Here is a 16,520-nt window from a genome sequence, read left to right as displayed (position 1 = left end):
ATAGAGAGAGAGATAATGAGATTTCTGTATCTGTTGAACGATTTTCAGAAAGTTTAGAATTATAATGACAGACACATCCTATTAAAATATGATATAATATCCATAGCCCTTTCTTTACTTGCTTACTCAGCAATGTTCTTCCTTTTTCATAATATGAATTTATTGTAACAACAAGTTATTTCATTATATGAATACAAAGAGAGTAAGTCCTCACTGAGGCTGCTAACAATACGGTAAAAAATGCGAGATAATTTATTTGATACAGTTCACTGATTTGTTTTTGAAATCTATTCACAACGAAACACAGTTCAAATACTGTCTGTATTTTTTGTTTTAATTTTTTTAAAGTATTATTGTAGCCATTGTAATACTTTGTAAATTGATATATTGAAGAATATCTGTATTCATTGACATTTTATATACGGTCTGTGGGGTAGAGAATAACCTTTAAAATATGTTATTAAACATATGAATACGTCACGTTCAACAGATCTATCTATGTACATGTTAAGCAACATCTTGAACTGGAAAACATCGAAAAATGAAAGAAAACTATCTAGAATTATCATGCTGTGAAGTAATTATCCAAAATAAATTAAACTTATTTGGAGTTGGCATTGTTCATTATTATGTTATGAATATATTCAATTACGTGTCTCTGTATGTTAAAGGTAATTTAAGTATATCCCTTTGTAAATGAGAATATTAAAATGAAAGGTAAATAAATGTTTATCCGATATCGTAAACAAATTACTCGCTAGGTGTCGCTTTATTTTTTTGTTTATTTAAAATTAAGCACAAAGCTCTACAAAGAGTTACATGTATTCTGCCCACCACCACTAGCAAAACCCGGTGGCTAGCAGTGGGAGATCGCAAACATTCCGCTGTGCCACTGGGGTATCTAGGAAGCATCCCAACAGTGCTTGAAATTACGTTATGGGTTCTATGCTTGAACTTCATTAGGTTTCAATGCTATTTCATTGTCTTTTATCGAGATGTTAAAATAGTAATATCCATACATCAGCCATCGTCAATACCACAGTGAAAAAAATTTGTGTGTTTTTTTGATCCTTGCAGACACCAATATCGGGTTCGGTTAGTTCTTGGAAACCTGGGTATATCGGGTGATGATGTTATTATTTCTTTCGTTATCCTCAAGCCTCCTGCCGACTCGCTAGGGGTGTATGTGTGTTTAAATAAAGCAAAACCACATCGGGCTATCTGCGGAGTTGACTGAGGGGAATCGAACCGCTGATTTTAGCGTAGTAAATCCGTAGACTTACCGCTGTACAAGCGGGGGACTAACTTGCTAGGGAACCTTAATAGTTGAGTGTTTGTAATGACTGGAGAACACAATCGCACTTTGTTGTCGTTTGACATTTTAAAAATGTTACAAGTAATTTCGATCTTCGTTTTCGCAACTAGAAAAATACCAGAACCAAATATTTATTTAATTGCATATAAGTGCAGAGATATTTTTCATTTCAGTTATTTTCTTTCTGAGATAGGAATTATATGCATGATTATGTTCGTATTGTACATTTCTAATTGAAACAATTTAGAACAACAACAATAGTGCATACTTAACATTTCTATTAAGTTAGATGATATATAAGTTAATTCACAGACATTACTTTGTGAAAAACTTGTTTCACTTATGAAGCAGTAATACAGGCAAAAACTAAACAACAAACAACTATGGCAAGTATTTAGTTTTGAGGAAAGGTATTCCACTTTCCCAACTGAGGTGTTCAGGGATATAGATTATATCTCTTCGCTCCGCTCGAGAATAAATGTTTTAAAAAGTCAAGAAATCTGTTCTTACAGAGTCAGTAAAAAGTTTAATTAATGCCTATAGCGAGATTTGGTAAGATTTAGTAAATGTGGCAACAAGACAAAAAACTCTATTTGAGGGGCACCTCAGTGGCACGACGGTAGGTCTGCGGACTTACAACTCTATAAACCAGGATTTGGTACCAGTAGTGGGCAGATCATAGATAGCACTCTGTTTAGCTTTCTGCCCAATTACAAGCAAGAACAGCTACTTAAGGGAACAATAGGAAAGGCAGATACTTTTCCCACACTACCATAAGGGAATACTAGGAAAGGCAGATACTTTTCCCATACTACCACAAGGGAACAATAGGAAAGGCAGATACTTTTCCCAATAATAGGAAAGGCAGATACTTTTCCCATACTACCACAAGGGAACAATAGGAAAGGCAGATACTTTTCCCATACTACCACAAGGGAACAATAGGAAAGGCAGATACTTTTCCCATACTATCAAAGTTGTTAATTTGTCAGTTATTCAGTTGAGTTTATTGATGATCATTTGAACAGTTATCAAACTGAGTTTAGAAAGTTGAAAATTTTTGAGATTTCTATATAAGTCAAAAGTTTTATGAATAGTTTTCTTTTTCAGGCTACAACTTTGGTTTTTAAAAAGGTATAGTTTTGACAGTGTGTAACTCATGACATTCAAAACTTTATGATCAAACGCTGCATCAAAGAACACATCTTTAGAATGATGGTTGTCTAACCCTGTTCAGAGGAACTTTTGGTATGTGACGCGTTCCCATAATTCTAATCGCTCATGACCAAACTTTTTTTTGACCCCAGTTTGCTCCCCAAAATTTAATCCTACACACATAGAGAAATCTAATGTGTGTAACGAGAAAACACGTTAGCACGCGCACTAATTTTTAACGATATGCTTTTTTGTTCCTTATATGCTAGAAGTCAACCAGATATATCCTACAATAATAGGTAATCCTGTGTTTTTTTTATAGCAAAGCCCCATCGGGCTATCTGCTGTGTCCACCGAGAGGAATCGAACCCCTGACTTTAGCGTTGTAAATCCATACAGTTACCGCTTTCCCAGCAGGGGACTTCTTTTCACTCTACTCTTATCTACCTATCGATTTGTACTGAAAAACCAATGGATAAACCATAATACTTGCATAATCACCATCCACACACCAAACATAGTGTCAACTATGATCGTCACATGAATTTTTTAAAAGAGACTACGACTCAAAGAGATTATAAACAAAACACTATCACCCAACAACTGGACAAAGCTGAAAATTTGCCATTTGAACCTACCTTGAATAATTACTATTATCCACAAAAATCAAACAAAAACTACTCAGATACTAAAGAAACACTTTTACCTTCTTCAACTTAATGAATGACTAAAATTATTTTTACGGAAGTTCCTGTTGTTTCTTTCAGAAAAATAAAACTTTGCAATCACATTAGTTTATGCTAAAGTAATCCTCTAAGAAATATTAAATTTCTTGAAGATTTATTCCCAGATTCTAAAAAAAAGTGTGCATGAGGGACGTAATATGCCAAATATACGAACCACAGTATACAAGACGTCATTTTGGATACTCTATGTGATATAGTTTTGGACGAAAAAAAGAACAAATAACAGAAGCGATATTTTCCAATCTTAGTTGACAAAGCTAAAGGCCCCTCCAATAAATAATAGACGCGTTTGGTACTTTAACGATTCAAAAGTTCATGAAGAATGATTTAGGTTTTGATGTCACTGATGAACTCGACACGCAATCCTTTACCGAATATATAGAAGATAAAGACCAATGGACCTGATGGTCAAGGATATGATGGCACTCCCTTCATGAGCGTCAGATGCTTTGGGGTTCAACTATAAATAAGATTAATCGTGGTCCGGCATGGTCAGGTGGTTAAGACACTCGACTTGTAATCTGAAGGTCGGGGGTTTAAATTCCCGTCACACCAAACATGCTCGCCATTTCAGCCGTGGGGGCGTTATAATATGAATGTCAATCCTACTATTCGTTGGTAAAAGAACAGCCCAAGAGTTGGCTTATACTGCTAAATTAGGGATGGCTAGGGCAGATTGCCCTCGTGTAGATTTGCGCGAAATTAAAAAAAGCCAACAAACAAAAAACCTTTTCAGTAGCCACCATATATTACTCCCCATCCAAACTCTTGACACTAACTTACTACAAGTCTACAAAAATAGACACCCTAACCGATAATCCATGAAAACTTCAACGCCCCATATACGGGTCATTACAGCAGTCACACAGACGAGAGAAGTAGAACAGTACGCACACTAATCAAAACAATAGCATGCATGCTATCAACACTAATTCACCAACTCAGCCAATGACACTCATGAAATCCTAGTCTATGTAATAACACGCTCACATTTACTATCTAAATCCGTAAACCTCAGAGTACACCCAGCAGTGACTTTCTGATGTTGTTCACTCTTGAAACTGACAGTTCGGTATTATTACAATACCTCCTGCCAGTATACATTAGCAATAGGACAACCTAGCTAGAGGAGCTTCACTCGCAATTAAGGGTCGCAGGTTCGAATCCCTATCACACCAAACATGCTCGATCTTTCAGCCGTGGGGGCGTTATAATGTGAAGGCCAATCCCACTATTCGTTGGTAAAAGAGTAGCCCAAGAGTTGACGGTTGATGTAGGTGACTAGCTGTTTTCCCTCTAGTCTTATACTACTACATCAGGGACGGCTAGCGCAGATAGCTCTCGTGTAGCTTTGCGCGAACATTACAAAAAAAACAAACAACAACAAAAAACTCTTCTAAACCAGCTAAACAACTACTATACCCAAATTTCTAAAGCCCTAACCACCACTACAACACCACATTCCACACGGCTCCCAGTAATACTCATAAAACCACTGAAAACTTACACCTGAATTATATAGTGTGATCCTAGAGCGACACTATTTCAGGAGATAATGTTTGGTCGCCCTGATGCAAGCATTAAATCCCAAATCAAAGAATTTACCTCGGAACTAAAGCGAAGAAGCTACACACTGAATAATGACAGTTGCATACATTTTTTGTTACAAATTAGACAAAATGCGAAAGAACCCAAAATAATTTTGGAACAAATTTAAATATCTAAAGTCGGTTAAAAATAACAATATATTTCTCTAGAACAACACTAAAGCAAAAGCAGATTTAGAAAAAGCAAATCTCATAGGGGATTACTTTGAAACAACCTTTAACAACACTCATTCCCCCAATTGTTATCCATCAAAACAATAAATACTCAATGATTACGTTGAAAACAATCGATATACATACACTGAATTTGTTCGTTTTTTTTAAAATTTTGCTCAAAGCTACACGAGGGCTATCTGCGCTAGCCGTCCCTAATTTAGCAGTGTAATAATTGAGGGAAAGCACCTAGTCATCTTCTCCCACTGCCAGAACTCTTGGGCAACCCTTTCACCAACGAATAGTGGGGTTGACCATCACGTTATAAAGCTCTCATGATCGAATGGGCGAACACATATGGTGCGACGGGAATTCGAACCCTCGACCCTCACATTACGCCATACACTGAGCTTCCTAGCAAAGATTACAGATGACAATACAAATTTCACTGTGTCGGTATTTAGGTATTGATGTTAAATACCCAGGAGGGTCAGATACATTTGACCTCTTCCTCCCTCCCGAACGATTATAGCGTCTGTCTTTAGGGTTTTTTTTTGTTTTTGTTTTTTAAAGCTTTGGGCCAGAGTAAAAGTATAACATCATACTCAGGCCCATTTCAGGGCACAGTCCATGCATGGACGAACAAGAAGTTTTTTTTTTTCCTTTTATTATTTCTCTTGTGTTTTTTTTCTTCATTTTTTATTTTTTTATTTTTTGTATTTTCATATATATATATTTGTATTTTTCTCCTTTTTCTCCATACAGAGAATGCTACTACTACTTGTAGTAACACACACACACAAAAAAGAAAGTAATAATAATTATTATTATTCAATACTTGAATAATAATTGAATAAGAGAGAAAAAGTAATAATGATTAAAAAGAAGAAAAATAATAATTATAATAATAAAAAAAGGAAACAAGGACTAAGTGTCTAGTGCATAGTGGCCAGCTTGTGTTACATTTCTTAAATATATGTTAAAAGGGGAGAGGTATTTAGGACTATTTACATCATGTACGTGATATCTGTCGAGATCACACATTAAGTCATTTTTTATGCCAATTCTTATTGAAATATTTAGAGAATTATGCAAGAGTCTTTCAGATATTGTGTCTATGTTTGCATACTTGTGCATGAATGTGGTTGAGGTGCTACGTGGTACTTTATATGCTGAAGTTAGTACTGAATTTTGTATACGTTGAAGTTTCTGTACATGTGTGGGTGCTATGTTAATCCAGGCAGGTGATGCATATTCTATTGTTGGTCTATTGTACGTTTTGTAGATTTTAAGTATGTTGTCTGGTGATGTTCCTTGGATTTTACCTGCAAGACTTCTTGCATAGTTTGCTCTTTTCCAGATTCGTATCAGTATATTTTTAATATGTGGTAACCACGTTAATTTTGAATCATAGGTTAGACGTAGAGATTTAGCAGAAGTAGCAGTCAGTAAAAGTGATCCATTCATATAGAGTTTTGGTGGATCTTTTTTCAGCTTATTCAGTTTGCTGAATAATGACTTGGGTTTTTGGAATATTGATTTTGATTCTGTATTTCTGGCAGTATTATTCGATGTTATTTAGGACTGGTTGTAGGTTCGTTGCTGCTATTGACGGAGTGGGGGCACTTTTCCAGACTGCTACATCGTCAGCGAACTGTGATGCATAACCTAAATTTAGGTCCGACAGAGGCATATTACTCACGTACATGATAAATAATATAGGGCTAACAACCCCTCCCTGCGGGACTCCTGCTTCGGGTGAAAAGGACCCTGAGTGGGCCCCATTTACATTTACTTTACACATTCTGTTATCCAGGAAGTTGGACAGCCAGCGAATAGTTTTTTGGGGTAATGCCATTTCAAGTAATCTATGACGTAAGTCATTATGCCACACTGTGTCAAAAGCTTTCTCAATGTCGAAAAATCAAGCTACAGTGCATTCGTTTTTGTTGAAGCTGTCGGTAATTGATTCTGTAAGTCGAATCAGGTGGTCTGTAGTTTGGCGATTTTTTCGAAATCCGTTTTGAATTTCTGGTAATTTTGAATTTTCTTCTAAGTAAACTGACAGACAATTACTAATTATCCTCTCTAATACTTTGCCAATACAACTGGTTAAGCTAATCGGGTGGTAATTGTTTGGTTTATTCGCTGGCTTTCCTTCTTTCTGGAACATTAATATTATTGCTTCCTTCCAAGAAACGGGGATATATCCTGCTGATAGTGAGAGATTAAATAACGCTGTTAAGTGTTCATATAATCTCTGAGTGCCTTGTTTTAGGAGGATAGCTTGAATACCATCTTCTCCAGGGGCTTTGTTTTTTGTGTTGTTAATAGCAGTTACGACTTCTGTTACAATGATATGTTTAATCAGTTGATGAGTGCTCCAGTCTTTTGTTTTTTCTTGGTGTGTAATAGTGTTGACTGGAAATTTAGGTGTAAAAATGCTTCTGTTGTGATCAATAAAGTTGTTAACTGTATTAAAGAAGTATCTGTTCATGTCTGGTTCATGATGTGTCTTGAACGTGTTTTCTAGGTGTTTTTTAAATATCTCGGCTTTTTCTGTGTTAATGTATGCTGTTTCTCCATCCAGTTCCAGTGGTGGATATACTGTGTTTGTTTTTCCTGTATTTGTAAATCTTTTCAAGTGTGTCCAGAATTGTTTAGGATCGGTTTTATGATTTAGATCGGAACAGAAGGTGTCCCAGTTTTCTTGTTTTTGTTGTCTGATTAAGTTTCGTATTTTATTCCTTATTGTGTTTTTCTGTGTTTTAAGTGTGGGGTTGCGATTTTGAATGTACTGTCTGCGGAGTATACGTCTGTCTTTAATTAAGTGTATTATGTCTTTATGTGGTTGCCATGAATGAGTTGTTGTGAAGTGTTTTTGTTTCGGTATCGAACTGTTGGCTGCATGTTTTAGACACTCAGAGATGATATGACAGTATGCATCTATATCTGATGCGTCCGCGGCAATATGTAGTACTTCTGGAGGTAAGGTTTCATTTAATATAGTTTGAAAAACTGGCCAATTAGCTTTTTTGTAGTTCAGTTGGTCTTTAACCATGATTTTATTTAAGTGGGGGGTGAGATTGAAGATACACCAAACTGGGAGGTGGTCACTATCCAAATCGTGACCAACATGAAAATTTACGAATTTGTGACTCATATTTGACGAACACAGGCATAATGACAATATATTATCAAATAATAATGGTATTTTAAACCATGAAATAACCTAAGCCAAAGTCAAAATCAACATACAAACGCTAAATACTTTTGTTTTCTCCTACGACAGTTCTCGAAATATAATTTCCAAAAAAGCTTCTAACAAACTAAGTATTCAACTAACATAATTAATTTATCGTTACTAACAAGATACTTACCAAACACATGGAAAAAATCAATTGTAACAGCTATTTCTAAAGATTCCATAATAACATCCAACCCAGAAAACTTTACATCCGTTTGTCTCCTAGTTTTTTTAGGACAATTATGGGAAGAAAATCATAACTTAGAGACATTTTTACTACAGCGAATCCAACAACCTCCTTCCAAATACAGATATGCAGAAATTTTTCCATGAATAAAAGAAGCAAACTTACATCATATTACACGTCTCACGGAAGCCTTCTACAGTTCTTTCAATAACAACTTAGCTAGAATATCAATGTTTCTGGACTTACGCAAAATTTTGACAATGGCTGGCAGAATGCCGTAAAACAAGATTATGAAAACTGTTAATTTAAAAAGAGGAAATAGGAATTTTCAAAAGATATATATAGATTAAAGTGAAAACGCAGTTACAAAAAATAAACAAAGAAGCTTGAGGTTTTAGACATAGTGTTGACATTATTTTCTCAAGCTACAAATCCATATTTTGACTTTTCTAAACATAACAACTCTTGATAAGGCGTCAAAATATGGATTTGTAGCTTGAGAAAATAATGTCAATACTATGTCTAAAACTTTAAGTTTGTTTATTTCTGTGATTTCATTTTTACTTTAAGCTACCTGTCTTGTTTCTATACTTTTTTTAATGTTTCTAACCTAACAGTTTTCAAAAATCTTGTGCCTTTAAAGGTTTTTTTTTAAATGTCCATCATAGACATAAATCTGTCAATATAGTTCTAGTTGAAACATTTTAATTTAATGTTTATTTGTCTGAATTTCTTGCAAAATTACACGAGGGCTATCTGCTCTAGTGGTCTTTAATTTGGAAGTGTAAAACTAGAGAAGGCAGCTAGTCATCAACACCCACCGCCAACTCTTGGGCTACCCTTTTATTAACGAATAGTGGGATTGACCGTCAATTTTTAACGTCTCAACGGCGAAAAGGCGAACATATTTGGTGTGACGGAGACTCGAACCAGCGGCCCTCAGATAATGAGTCCAGTGCCTCGACCACCTGGCCATTAGCATAATGAAATACGTATTTGGTGTATGATGCTCTTTCAGGAGCAATGACAATCTTTGGATTGTCTTCATACAGAATGGATGGGTGTTGCTACTGGTATTATTGTAATAATGTTATCATTGATAGTGGCACTGCATGTATAACCACGATGATGAGTGAGATAATTTTGATGTAATAAAAAACAACTAAAATTGAAATCGAAGTCAATCGCCACGTGATGACAATGACATTGTGTCACCATGTAGCAAAGGCATTGCAATAAAAGTTCGACTAAGTGAAACAACAGGTAAGGTTATTCTAAATGGAAAAGCCTGTCTACAGATATAAGGTTTGTAGCCTCTATAGCAAACTTTATGAGGGAAGTTCCGAACAAAGAAACGCAAGAGTATTATTTATATAGATAATAATATTGTCTGAATTTGTGATGTTAAGAAGTCGTTATATTCTCTGTATAACCAATTTATATATACATAAATATAACAGCACAGTTACCTAAAGCAGTATTTATTCAAATTGTTTCTAACTATTATAGTAATTAGCTCTCGTTTTATGGTTTGGTTTGTATTGAATTTTGCGCAAAGCTACACAAAGGTTATCTTTACTAGCCGTTTCTAATGTAAGACTAGAGAGAAGGCAGCTAGTTATCACCACCCTCTTGAGATACTCTTTTTCAAGGAATATTTTATTTTGCCCTTCTGAGAAAAAACGAAATGAGTAGAGATTTCTACTTGTAGGGAAAGAAACTGAATTCTTTGTAATTAGGGGAAGCATAACAAGAATAGAAGTTTTATGAGCCTAAAGTGACCTTGACAAATTAATTCATATTAATAATGTTTCTTTCAGTTCCTCCAATTTGACAATGCCTTGGTTCTATATCTATCTATTCGGTAGAAATATCGCCTTGAAATTAAACATTTTAAATAGAACGATGTAATAAAAATACATATATTTTACAATATTTCTTCATAATTACCTGCTGCTACCATAGGACAAAAATGTTTATTGCAAAAAACGTTCTTTATTGAGAATAAAAAATCTATAGTGCATGATCCTTTAATAAAAGGTAAAAACAAAAATAAGCGAATTTTCTAGTTTTAAGATATGTAAATTAAAGAGCACAAAGATGTTGTAAAGATGTAAAAATAAACTTGATATTCCAATATCGTAAATTTGATTCTCGGCTATCAATGCAAACATGTTATGCATACAATTTACTCGAATAAAATATCACATGAATGTTATTACAGATGCTCTGCCTTTATTGAATCTACAGCTTAAAACCATCTTACAACGTTATGGTAAATACCTATTTGACCTTTAAAATGATAGATAAATGTAAAAATGTCTACCAAAAGTAAACAATAAACTGAATTAAATGTAAAAACAACGAAGACATCCCATTCAAGTGGGCTTCAAAAATTTCTTGATATGGTTCCAAAGCCATTGAGAAAAGAGCAAATAAAAAGCACTCGCAAAGCTATTTACATTCCTATACGGAAGCCGTTTCAAATGCGTTTTATTGTTGTGAAACAGAATAAACTGATGTTGTACAAAAAAACACTAAAATGTTTGCAAATCGAAACTTTCTACGTGTATAAAGATCTTTCTAATAGATTTGTTTTGTTTGTTTTTGAATTTCGAGCAAACCTACTCGAGGGCTTTCTGCGCGAGCCGTCCCTAATGTAGCAGTGTAAGACTAAGCAGCTAGTCATCACCACCCACCGCCATCTCTTGGGCTACTCTTTTACCAACGAATAGTAGGATTGACTGTCCAATTATAACGCCCCTACGGCTGAAAGGACGAGCATGTTTGGTGCGACCTGGATTCGAACCCGCGACCCTCGAATTACGAGTCGAACGCCTTAACACGCTTGGCCATGCTGGGCCAATTTGTTTTAAAATAAGAACATTCAAAATCAGCGTTTTCAATAGAAATTTTCCTAATAATATTTTTATCTAACTAATTGTTTGTTTATTTTTGAATTTCGCGCAACGCCACATGAGGGTTTTCTACGCCAGCCGTCCTTAATTTAGCAGTGTAAGACTGGAGGTAAGGCATTTAGTCATCACCACCTACCGCCAACTCTTAAACCACTCTTTTACCAACGAATAATAGGATTGATCGTTACATTATAACGCCCCTACGGCTGAAAGGGCAAGTACGTTTGACGCAACGGAGATTCGAACCCGCGACCCTCAGATTACGAGATGAGTGCCTTAACCACCTGACCATGCCAGGCGCGAGAAACTGAGCTACGGATTTTAGCGTCGTAAATCAATAAACTCGCCACTAACGAATAAAGCCTGTCTACAATTGCGTTTATAGTACACAGTTGGCAAGCCTATCGTTTTTCAGATATTGTTTTAAATTCTACAGGATTTTCGTTTGGGTAAATGTCTCTTCTTTTTTAAAAGTAATCTACTGTGCGTAAAAATTAGAACCACTAAAAATTTATATTAAGCCTTAAATGTTGAGAAAGAGTCAGCCACAGAAGTAACAGATTTCAAACTTTCTACGATGACCAAATTAAAATGATGACCCAAACGGTGGGTGGTTTGAAGTACCATTTACCTTGTTTGTTTGTTTTGAATTTCGCGCAAAGCTATATGAGGGCTATCTGCGCTAATCGTCCCTAATTTAGCAGTGTAAGACTAGAGGGAAGGAAGCTACTCATTACCACACCCCGCCAACCCTTGAACTACTCTTTTACCAACAAATAGTAGGATTGGCCGTAACTTTATAACGCACCAACGGTTGAAAGGGTGAGCATGTTTGGTGAGACGGAGATTCGAAACAGTGACCTTCACATTGCGAAGTTAGTACCCTAACCACCTGAGGTCAATCTTCAAATGCTCATGAGTCATTTAATAAAATACGAAGGAAATGAAAACTTAGTGATAAAAATACTTAATTTATAATTAGGCATTTGAAGTAACTATAGGTATTTTTTGGCTTGATTTAGAATGAGATAAATAATTTCTCTCCTTTTAAATTTGGCCCCTGTGGTAAGTCTATGGATTTACAACGCTAAAATCAGGTGTTCAATTCCTGTCGGTTGACTCAGTAGATAACCTTATGTGGCTTTGCTATAAGAAAACACAGACACCTTTTAAATTTTAGAGACATATTTATTATGCTTAATGATTTTTTAGTATGTGGAAAGTATTACGAAGCAAAGGTCTACGCTATGAATTTAAATGTTTAGAAAGTTCATTTTTAGCTTTAAAGCAGTCAATTTGTTCCTTATTTACCACGTAGTTGTTTATGGGAAAGAGCTAACGTTTCAGTCACAGCAAAAATTAATTCTGAGCCAAGTTATTTAAGAAATAACGTATGAGTTAAGTTTTAAATAAGGTTAAAGCATACGAACATTTACCTTAACTTTTTAATAATTATTGTGTAAAAATACACGGAAGTATTTAAAACAGTAATTATGCTTTAGTTATTCGGAACATTTTTTATTCTTATTCAGGTTACTAATATAATGGCAGAAGTCTCCTATAAAGAAACAGTTAGTAATTTTTGTTTGTTTGTTTTTGAATTTCGCACAAAGCTACTCGAGGGCTATCTGCTCTAGTGGTCTCTAATTTAGAAGTGTAAAACTAGAGAGAAGGCAGCTAGTCATCACCACCCACAATAATAGGATTGATCGTGACATTATAACGCCCCTACGGCTGAAAGGGCAAGTACGTTTGACGCAACGGAGGTTCGAACCCGCGATCCTCAGATTACGAGGCGCACGCCTTAACACGCTTGGCCACGCCGGGCCAGTTAGTAATATTTTTGTTTGTTGTTAAACGTAATGAGCTATCAGTGCTCTGTCCGTCACAGGTATCGAAACCTGATTTTTAGGGTTATATTTTATCATACTCACCGCTGATCGACAGGAGGGCATTTAGTAAAGGCTTAGATATTTTTTGTTACCTTCCTTTTGTGTTAATATATCTTAAAAACGTAAAGTTTATATTTTAGCGCAAGTCAGAGTTAATCACGTTATTTTCTACATTTGCGAACATTTTTCTAAATTTTCACCTTTTTAGCAATTTCAGTTCTTCACCAGCTCTTTGGGCAACTGCAGCCAAATGGTTTCCGTGCTAGACTGTGGATCTGAAGTTTTATAATTCGGATTCCTTTGCCACTAAAATAAATATTGAAAAATCATGCTTTGAACTTTGGCAACGGGTGTGTTAAAGGAGTGAAAACCAAATCCTTCTATTCGATCAAAGTAATCATAAGTTGACTGTGGATAGTGTTGGTTAGCTGCTTTATCTTTAAATTCTTGAAATTAGGAAGAACAAGCACAGATAGTCTTCGAGCAGATTTGTGCGAAATTTAACATAGAAGAACAACCATCGATTTTAAAAGGACAACATCAATTTTAAAACAGCTCTTAATTCAGTTTTTAAGAAAACAATATACTTAAGTTCAATTTCGACTTAAGCCTTCATAAGAATAAAGCATTTTTAGCAATTATTGTTGTCTGTTATTAAGCACAGTGCTACACAAAGGGATATCCGTGCTCTGCCTACCACGGGTATCAAAACCCAGTTTCTAACAATATAGGTTCGAGGCTTCAGCAATTAGCATGTTGCGATTAACGACTTAGTAGCAAAAACAAACGGCTACTTCCAAAGCACCCGAAGGTTCTCACGACGTTGTAATTGCAATACAAACCCAAACAAAAATGGTAATAATATAAGCAGCATCCAACTAATTGAATTTAATTTTTTGCATCGTTTTAAAAAACTTCTCTGCTGCAACGCTTTTGAAAGATGATGACCAGAAATGTTTCGAAAATAAAATTAATTACACGTTACTTACATCATCTTTGTTCTATATATGACTTTTCAATATGAATTTTTAACAATTGAAGAAATGAAACAATATAAAGGCATTGTTCCATTGTACTGATTCAATCGTTTGTTGTTATTGCTTTAAAGTGTATATATCCTACCTAGCCAAAAAACGATACCTCTTCATTTTTTAACTCGCATTATTTGATAAGCTGATATGTATTAAAATCTTTATGGTTATTGCGCCAATATAAATAGAATAAGCAATTTTTGTGTGCCTTAGTTCTCGTGCAAATGAGGAAAGTTAAGGATGCATCCGACTTCAAAATAGGCATTAATGTTTGAGCCTGATTAGCTGAAACCTTCGTAGAACAAAAACCAAAAACGAAACAGACTAGGAGATCAAAGATGTGAATTCCACGAACATTTGCGTGAGGTGACCAACATCTCGATGAAATTCTGCAATCAGGAGAAACTGCATTTTCATGATATGATCTGTGTCGATTGGCCTTTCTTAGAGAACGTATTATAATTAATGTTATTTAATCAATAATGTATGTCCCATTATTATTAATTACTTCCTGCCAATGATTCACAAGCTTCTGAATGACACTTCTATAAAATTCTTGGAGTTTGGAGGAAAAGAATGTGGAGAGGGTAGTTTTGACATCTCCATGTATTCTAAGCTTTTTTCCATCAAGATAGTTCTGCAAACTTCGGAATAGATGATAATTAGATGGGGAAAGGTCTGGAGAATAAGGAAAATGTGGAAGTTTTCCCAGTCTAGCTCTTCAATCTTTGCAGATGTGATCCTTGCTGTATGGGACCGTGTATTTTACGTTTCATTTTCAGGCATAGAAGTTCACGTACATAGTGATTATTATAATATATTTTTCTTTTTGATAATTCGCCAAATGCAAATAAAAGATCAACATGTTTTTATGTTTGTTTGGTTTGTTTTAAATTTCACGCAAAGGTACTCAAGGGCTAGCTATCCCTAATTTAGGGACAGTGTAAGATTAGAGGGAAGGCAGCTAGTCATCATCACCCACCGCCAATCCTTTAGCTACTCTTTTACCAAAGAATAGTAGGAATGACCGTAACTTTACAACGCCCACACAGTGGAAAGAACGAACATGTTTAGTGCGACGGGAATTAGAACCCGCTACCCTAAGATTACCCACCTGGCCATACCGGACCTCTTTGGTTTTTGTTTCTGTTCCCATAGAAATATCACTGGAACACTTCAAGACAATGTTCTCGGTTCCTCTCGTTGAAAAGTACACTTAATTAAACAAAAATTTTTGATTCGGTTTTACTCTTCGATAAAGCATTAATTTTTACCATGTTATGACAATTAGGTAGTTATTTTGAAATAAACAATCTTTTTCATTATAATTAATTGTAATTTTTTTATTTTTACATGTCCATTAAAATTGCTGCATGGTTACATGAAATATTTTATAACCTATTGTTTAGTATTCTTATAAATAATTTTTCTTGTGTGTTGGTGCGTTTTACGTTTCTATAATAATTTTACATCTTCAACTGAATGTTCAATGTATATACTTTTTGAAGCGAATTTTATATTACTGCCTATATGATAATGTTTACCATTATATGATGGTTTAATATTATTGATCTTAAGTATAAAAGGAAAGATGCAATAAAAATACATGGTTTAAAAAAAAACAATTATGCCTCCTTATTCAGGTGAAAGAATTTTAACTGAATTTGTACGAAAACAAATATAATCGATATATTTGATTAATTCGGACGTTGTATGTCTTCTATGCGAAAAGGATCAGTTATTTAGTAGATTATCAAATATTTTTAATAACGTTCTACAAATTATGATTTTAAAGTTTTATGATAATAAATCACTACATTTTTCCTTATTTATTATGGTATATTTGAACAAGAAGCCAGAATTGTATCTCTGTGCTTATTATACATATAAGTTGCCAACTGAAGCAATTCTGGCTTCTTGTTCAAATATACCATAATAAATAAACTTAAACTCAAATATTATGCAGGCCCGAAACGACGATAGGTTGGTTACTTCCTTTAATAGACTGCTGGCTATTTATATGCAGTGTTAAAGGTAACTCAGCTGTATAAATATAAATTAAGGTTGTATCACAGCTTGAAAGTGAACAGTAATACTAAGCATAAACCCTTTTGGATATAAATAAACTATTGATTCACATTTTTCATACTCGTTTTACGCATGAGCAAACTTTAAAGCTGTGGCCATCAAAGTGAAATTCACTTCTGTCACAAGTATTTGTCCTCATGCACTCACATTCGCGCAAAACAACTAATATCTAATGGAAATA

At 34.8% G+C, this 16,520-nt stretch overlaps 1 protein-coding gene across 1 annotated transcript in view; it reads left to right on the top strand.

Moving 5' to 3' along the window:
- LOC143235696 (tachykinin-like peptides receptor 86C) overlaps window positions 1-16,520 on the top strand; it is a 59,124-nt gene that overhangs the window by 21,712 nt on the left and 20,892 nt on the right. The window lies entirely within an intron of this gene.

This window comes from Tachypleus tridentatus, chromosome 12 (genome assembly GCF_004210375.1).
Source record: "Tachypleus tridentatus isolate NWPU-2018 chromosome 12, ASM421037v1, whole genome shotgun sequence".
NCBI lineage: Eukaryota > Metazoa > Arthropoda > Merostomata > Xiphosura > Limulidae > Tachypleus > Tachypleus tridentatus.
This window is presented reverse-complemented; position numbering and strand designations above follow the sequence as displayed.